The following is a 7,590-nucleotide window of genomic DNA, read 5'->3' as shown; positions in this document are numbered from 1 at the left end:
TTTTTCAGACAAAACATTCCTTCCTCCACCCTAGAGATTCAGACCTGCCTGCCTCCCCCTTTTGAAATGGACCCAGTGCCTTCAGGGATGCAGGGAAGTTGAGGCCCACTGAGGATGGACATCTGAGCTACTGCTAGAACAGGCAGGACACATCGCTGTTTCGTTCCAAAAGCATGCTTTCCTCTATGGTTTCCTCCCCATTCCATGTGGAGAAGGCACCCGAGCTTCTGAGACGGGAAGGGCAGTACGTGGGCTTCTGCCATTTTATCCACAAACAAGCGGAGGCCAGAGTGCCTCATCGGAAACTGCAGGACAATCAGGAAAACAAAGACATTCTCCCCACAGGTCAAGTGACTGATGCCTCCTCAGTCTGGTTGGGCGATGGGTCAAGGCCAGACTTCAGGAGTTTAAGACCTTGAAGGCAGGGCCAGGGGGCACAAGGGCTTCCCAGGTGGCAAAGAGGTAAAGAATCCTGCCGCCAATGCAGGAGAGGGGATTTCAACCCCAGGGTCGGGAAGAGCCCCTGGACAAGGGCATGGCAACTTACTCCTGTATTCTTGCCTGGAGAATCCCAAGGACAGAGGAGGCTGGTGGGCTACAGTCATGGGATCGCAAAGGGTCAGACACGAATTAGTTGCCAAACAGCTGGGGACACACAACCCCAGACTGCTGCTGGGTCTCAGTTCAGGTCGACCCTACCACCTTGCAGCTTCCAGGCCCTGAGCAACTGGCTTAGTCTTCAATTTCCCGTTTTGGCATAAGGAGCTAATAATCCCTGTTTGGGGGTTATTACCGTCCGGAGCAATAAATGCAAGCCTGTGGGAAAAGCTCTCCGTCCAGTGTGGCTTCCGGGCCAGAGCCCGCCTCACTCTCCCTGCGACCGGCCCCGCCCCGGGCCCAGGGCGCGCCCCCGACGCGGGACAACGCGAGGACGCGGGCGGTTCGGGCGCCAGCCCCTCTCGACCCCGCCTCTGGCCCCGCCCCCGGTCCGCCATTGCCCCGCCCACCTCTGACCCCGCCCTCCGGCTCGGCCTGCGCGGCAGCGGCGTTGGCGCGCAAAGGTAGGAAGCCGGCGGCGCGCCCTGCCGTGGGCCCGGGGCTCGGGCGCGCGCGGCGGGCGGCGGCCGCGGGTGGGGCGGGTCGCGGGCGCGCGCGGAGGCGGGGAGGCGGGCGCACGCGGAGGCGGGCCGGAGCCCCGGGCCTGGGGCATGGGGGCCTCAGGGCGCGCGCCGCCCCTCGCGCTCCCCGGCCCGCCGCTGGCGGAGAGCGCCCGCGGCCTCTGCGGACGTCCTGCCCGCCGTCCGGCTCCAAATCCCGCCCGATTGCCGCGGCCTAGGGTGGGCGGGAGGAGGCGGGGGCTCGCCCGGGACAGGCCTTTCCCAACTCCGCCACCAGCAGGCATCCCTTCCTGCGCTTCCGGTGGGCCGGGCGCCGGCCCTGCCCCCCATGCTTGGGATTTTGTTTCCGTGCAGCCTGCGAAGTCGCAAGAAGTCCCGGACCTTTTGCCCATGAGGAGACTGAGGCCCAGCGCGGTCCACTGAGTTCCCCAACATGGCAAACCCTGCAGGGATTTGGGCCCTCCTGGGGCCTCTCACCGTGGGGCCTGAGACCCCCATCTCTGGGGTTGCCCTTGTGAGCCGGCTCCCTTGTGATTTTTATGCAAGCGCAAGAGGACAGCGCTCTGAGCCGGTGCCTGCCTTCTTGGGGACCAGTCTCCCCAGATCCCTCTGGGACCTCTACTTGTCTTGGGGATTGGGAGACGGTTGGAGGGAAGTGACACTCGGGTACCATCTGTTCTCATCTGAGATTCCCTGTTTTCCGTAGCTAAGCTCACAGCAGGTGCTTACCAACCAAATCCTGTGACCCGATCAGAGCAGAGGCTAAGGCCAGGGCAGGCTCCTCAGTCAGGAAAGACCTCAGGAGTCAGAAACGGATCTTGGAGATTTCTTTGACTTAGTTCCTCTTCTCCCGTGTTTCTCTCAAGCCCTGGGTCAGCCCTTGGAGACTAGGTACCCCTCCCATCTGGGAGTCCGCTGTGGGGGACACGGCCCAGTTTTTAACCTTGGGCTCCTGAGATGTGGCTGGTGTTGAATATGTGTTCCTGGGGTCCTTGTGGGATCCCATTCTGTGGAGAATACACAGCCCAAGACTTGCCCTGTGTGACCCCGACAAACCCAGGGAAATTTTCTTTTCCTTTCTATTTTTTTCTTTTTCATTTAGTTTCCTATATTACTCTTTGTCTCCTAGCATTCCTTCACTCACTCTGCAACTGTTAATGGTATTTGGAGCCTTAAGCTCTTCAGAGACACCAGTAAGCAAGGCCAACTTGGTTCCTGCCCTTGGAGCAGACCAACAGCATACCTGTAGGAAAAAAAATTTTTTTTGGCTGGAAGATCAGGGTTCACACTCTCAGAAGGTGACATTTTTGGCCGAGGTCTGGTTGAGAAGCAGAAGTTGGCCGTGAAAGGAAAGGGGAAGAGCATTCCAGGTGGAGAAGGTGAGACAGGTGCAAAGGCCCCGAGCTGTAGTGTGCTTGGTGTGTTTGAGAATCAGGAAGGCCAGCGTGGCTGGGGAGGAGTGCGCTGGGGGAGATGAGAATCAGGAAGGCCAGCGTGGCTGGGGAGGAGTGCGCTGCGGGAGATGAGAACCAGGAAGGCCAGCGTGGCTGGGGAGGAGTGCGCTGCGGGAGAGGAGAGATGAGGTGGAGAGGTGGACCAGGCTGGATCAAGCAGGCCGTGTGGGCGTGGTAGGACTTTGAATTTTATTCTGAGCGTGATGGTAGCCGGAGTAGGGGTTGAACAGAAGAGGGATGTGTGAGACCAGATGGGTGGGGGACGAGAGAGGCAGTAGGGACACCCATGAGGAGCCATCTTAGCAGGCTGGGCAAGAGGTGGCAGTGGCTTATTTAATACACATCAGAAACCTAGGGTGGTGACTGGCATACAGTAAGTACTACATAATGGTAGCCATCCTGTGATTGTTTAAAACTTTGGAACCAGGCACACGTGGGTCTCACCTGTGGCTTCAGCTCTTCATGGCTGGAGGTGTTGCTCTTGTTCAGTCACTCAGTTGTGTCCAGCTCTTTGCAACCCCATGGACTGCAGCACGCCAGGCCTCCCTGTCCCTCACCATCTCCTGGAGTTTGCTCAAACTCATGTCCATTGAATTGGTGATGTCATCCAACCATCTCATCCTCTGTCACCTTCTTCTGCCCTCAGTCTTTCCTAGCATCAGGGTCTTTTTCCAATGAGTTGACTGTTCTCATCAGGTGGCCAAAGTATTGGAGCTTCAGCGTTGATTTTCTTTAGGATGGACTGGTTTGATCTCCTTGCCATCCAAAGGACTCTCAAATCTTCTCCAGCACCACAGTTAGAAAGCATCAATTCTTCGGTGCTCAGCCTTCTTTATGGTTCAGCTCTCACATCTGTGCATGACTGCTGGAAAGACCTGACTAGACGGACCTTGGTCAGCAAAGTAATGTCTCTGCTTCTTAAAATGCTATCTAGGTTGGTCATAGCTTTCCTTCCGAGAAGCAGTCGTCTTCTGACTTCAGGGCTACAGTTACCATCTGCAGTGACTTTAGAGCCAAGAAAAGGAAGTCTGTCACTGCTTCCACCTTTTCCCCATCTATTTGCCATGAAGTGATAGGACTGGATGCCATGATCTTAGTTTTTTTAATAGTGAGTTTTAAGCTCGTTTTTTCACTCTCCTCTTTCACCCTCATCTAGAGGCTCTTTAGTTCCTCTTCGCTTTCTGCTTTAGAGTGGTATCATCTGCATATCTGAGGTTGTTGATATTTCTGTCAAGAATCTTGATTCCAGCTTGTAACTCATCCATGACTGGATGACTTTGAGCAAATAATTTTTGGTGTGGGGAGAGGAAAGGAAAGTGTTATTACTTGCAATAAGTAAGGAGAACACCTGGGATTGTTCCTAAAATAGTGTTTCTGAGCAAATCATTTAACTGCACCCAGGCTTATTGTTGTCATCTGTAAAGTGGGTAGAACAGTAGCAGCATCCAGGGCTGTCAAGAAGGTTTAAACAGATAAGGTAGAGGTGCAAAATTTTAGGCACAGGGTCTGGCTCATGGTAGGTTCAGTATTTTTATCATAATTTCTAGTCAGCAACTGGAGAATAAAGAAGGGATAATGGGTAAGAGCAGCTGGTACATTTGAGATGCATGAGTAGCCTTTGAGGGACTTTTTGGCTAGGGCCTGCAGCTGGACCTGGCAAACGGCAGCTTTGCAGGGCGGGCAGAGGGCTACGCAAGAGTGGGGAGGGAGTGAGTGCAAAGGGTGTCTTCTCTGGATGTATTCACCCAGCAGTGGCTGAGGGGCTGCAGTGCGCCAGGCGGGGCTCTAGGTTGGCTGCTGCTGCTGACAGCGCTAATAACAGCCAGCCCGAAGGGCTCCCCTGGCGCCCAGGGGCTGGGACTCTGCGCGTCCACTGCAGGCGCTGGCCTTCCATCCCTGGCGCCCAGGGGCTGGGACTCTGCGCGTCCACTGCAGGCGCTGGCCTTCCATCCCTGGCGCCCAGGGGCTGGGACTCTGCGCGTCCACTGCAGGGGCTGGCCTTCCATCCCTGGCGCCCAGGGGCTGGGACTCTGCGCGTCCACTGCAGGGGCTGGCCTTCCATCCCTGGCGCCCAGGGGCTGGGACTCTGCGCGTCCACTGCAGGGGCTGGCCTTCCATCCCTGGCGCCCAGGGGCTGGGACTCTGCGCGTCCACCGCAGGCGCTGGCCTTCCATCCCTGGCGCCCAGGGGCTGGGACTCTGCGCGTCCACTGCAGGGGCTGGCCTTCCATCCCTGGCGGTGAACTGAGATACCTCATGCTGGCAACCACAAAACAAACAAACAAAGACCAGTGCTATTAATTACATAACAGTGGGGAGTCATTAAGGTAATTCTGGCTGATGCCATGGGCTTCCCTGGTAGCTTAGCTGGTAGAGAATCCACCTACAATGCAGGAGACCCTGATTCAATTCCTGTGTCGGGATGGAGAAGAAATAGGCTACCCACTCCAGTATTCCTGGGCTTCCCTGGTGGATGAGACAGTAAAGAATCCACCTGCAACGTGGGAGACCCCGGTTCGATCCCTGGGAAGGAATCCCTGGAGGAGGGCATGGTAACCCGCTCCAGTGTTCTTGCCTGGAGAATCCCATGGACAGAGGAGCCTGGTGGGCTATAGTCCATGGGGTCTCAGAGTCGGACACGACTAAACAACTAAGCACAGCACAGCTGATGTGATAGTGAAATCCTGAAATCTCAGTGACTTACAACAAAAGAAGTTTATTTCTCATTCATGAGAAGTCCTGTGAGGTGGCTTTCTACATGGTGACCTACAGACCCAGATCCCTTCCAGCTTGTGGCTCTAGCATTCTCTAGGAACGCCGCATTATTTCCTTCCAGCTGGGGGACAGGGAAGGAGAGAAGTCCTCATGGGAGGTTTTCATGGGCTAGGTCTGAAGTGGCAGACTTTAGTTTTGTCTTAATTCTGCTGTTGCTGTTCAGTCGCTCAGTCGTGTCTGACTCTTTGAGACCCCATAGGCTGCAGCATGCCAGGCTTCCCTGCCTTCACTATCTCCCGGAGCTTGCTCAGACTCATGTCCGAGTCGGTGATGCCATCCAACCATCTCATCCTCTGTCGTCCCCTTCTCCTCCTGCCTTCAATCTTTCCCACCATCAGGGTCTTTTCCAATGAGTCAGTTCTTCGCATCAGGTGGCCAAAGTATTAGTTTCAGCTTCAGCATCAGTCTTTCCAATGAATATTCAAGACTGATTTTCTTTAGGATTGACTGGTTTGATCTCCTTGCAGTCCAAGGAGAGTCCAAGACTCTCAAGAGTCTTCTCCAACACCACAGTTCAAAAGCATCAATAATTCTGCTAGTGAGAACTAGATCACATGGCCATATCTGACTGCAAGGGAGTCTGGGAAATTACTTCTAGCCATTTCCCATAGAAGAACTGGAAATGTTTTTTGCTGAACACACAGCAGTTCCTATCACACCATATCCTGGTACATAGCTAAGCATGAATCATCTTATTTAAAACTCATGGTAAAAGCAGGCACTGTTATCATCCCATTTTACAGATAAAGAAACTGAGGCAAAGTCATTGGCCCAGGGTCACACAGCTGATGGGAAGCACAGCCAAATCCAGGCAGTCAGATGCTAAATCTGTAATATCCAGAGCTTTCCATGAGGAATTCAGTGGTTATTTTGAGAGCTGGATGGAAGCTATGAACATTAGAAAGTGCACATACACACAGGGTTTTTTTAGTATGGTTTCTTGGGCTCTGTGATAGAACCCAGAAGGACTGATGGGGAGAACTCTGTGGGCAGAGCCAAGGGTTCTGGCATCTGACTCCCTTCCCCCATCCCCTAGGGCCCTGGTGGGGAATAATTTAGTTCAGTTCACCAAGCGCCTTTGGGCCCCCTCTCTGCCCATCTGGGCAAGCAGGGCTGCAGAACTTGGCTGGGGGTGTTTGTGGCCCCCCTCTGCTCTGGCTGTGGGTGTGCAGCCTGTATGGGGGGGTTTCTGGAGGCTGTGTCTGGAGGTGGGAAGATGGAGCCCCAGGTTTTTGTGGTGAGAGCTCCCTGCCTCTGAGTCTAGTTTTGCCTGAATCCGGCCTTGGTTGTCATGGCAACATCGAGGCACTTATTTTTTTGGCCCCGTGTGTTGGCTCCTGGTTTTCCATTCCTGGTTTTCCATTTCCAGGGTAGATTCCCTAGTTGGGGACAAGGGGTTTCAGGCTCAGCTTGGACTGTTGTGCATTTATACGGCACCTGCTGCATTCCTCGGTCTGACCTAGACAAGGTTGGTAGAGCCTTGGAGTGCAAATGCCCCTGCCTTGCCCTCAGGCCCTCTGGGAGGCTGCCTGGCTTAAGTGGAAAGAGTTTACGGCTGCTTCCTCTTTCCGCAGCAGCCGCAGTTTGGAATAGGTGAGAGCCCCCAGCTCTCTGCGCCTGGTTTTCTCATCAGGACATGGGTTGAGGTGAGGATTCAAAGTGATCGCACAAATGTGACACAGTGTTAGAGCAGAGAGCACCCGGAGGCCGGGGGTCAAAAGGTAGCAGGAGCCCAGACGGGCGACGCCAGCGACAGCGGGAACAGCAGCCGCCTTGCTCTGACTGCTGGTGACGGACGTGCCAGCCGTGGTCAGACCCCTTACTCGGTTCAACCCATTTAATCCTCACGGTGACTGTCAGTTTCACGAGAACGCTGAGCCTCGGTGACTCGTGGGTCACACTGCCAACTAAGTGGCAGAGCGGGACTCCGCTGTGGCCCTGATTCCGGAGCTGACGGCCTACCCGCTGCGCCGCACAGCCTCCTTGCCCCAGGGGAGGAGCAGTGGGAGGCTGGGGGTGGAGCTCGGCGCCCTAGGGCCCGGGTACAGCGACCGTGCGGGTTGGATTTTCGGATGAACGAAACCAGTATGGCTCACACGTTCACTCTAAGCCCGGCGCTCAGTCACACGCCCTTTGCCCCCAGATGCCGCCCTGAGACGGGTGCCAATGTTTGCTCCCTGTGCAGGGACACTGAGGCTCACAGAGGCAAAGCTGCTTCCCCTGGGACGCGGCCCGGAGGGAGGC

The 7,590-nt window shown here is 55.4% G+C and overlaps 1 protein-coding gene across 1 annotated transcript in view; it reads left to right on the top strand.

The window, feature by feature from the left end:
- Nucleotides 1-1,031: 1,031 nt before the first annotated feature.
- The window catches only part of CROCC (ciliary rootlet coiled-coil, rootletin), a 51,204-nt gene continuing 44,645 nt past the window's right edge, over nt 1,032-7,590 (top strand). Inside the window, exon 1 of the mRNA XM_055574342.1 lies at nt 1,032-1,061. The gene's annotated coding sequence lies outside the window, so the exon portion shown is untranslated. The remainder of the gene's footprint in view (nt 1,062-7,590) is intronic.

The sequence above is a fragment of the Bubalus kerabau genome, chromosome 3 (genome assembly GCF_029407905.1).
Source record: "Bubalus kerabau isolate K-KA32 ecotype Philippines breed swamp buffalo chromosome 3, PCC_UOA_SB_1v2, whole genome shotgun sequence".
NCBI classification, from domain to species: domain Eukaryota; kingdom Metazoa; phylum Chordata; class Mammalia; order Artiodactyla; family Bovidae; genus Bubalus; species Bubalus kerabau.
Note: the sequence above shows the minus strand (reverse complement) of the source record. Positions and strands in the feature narration are given on the sequence as shown.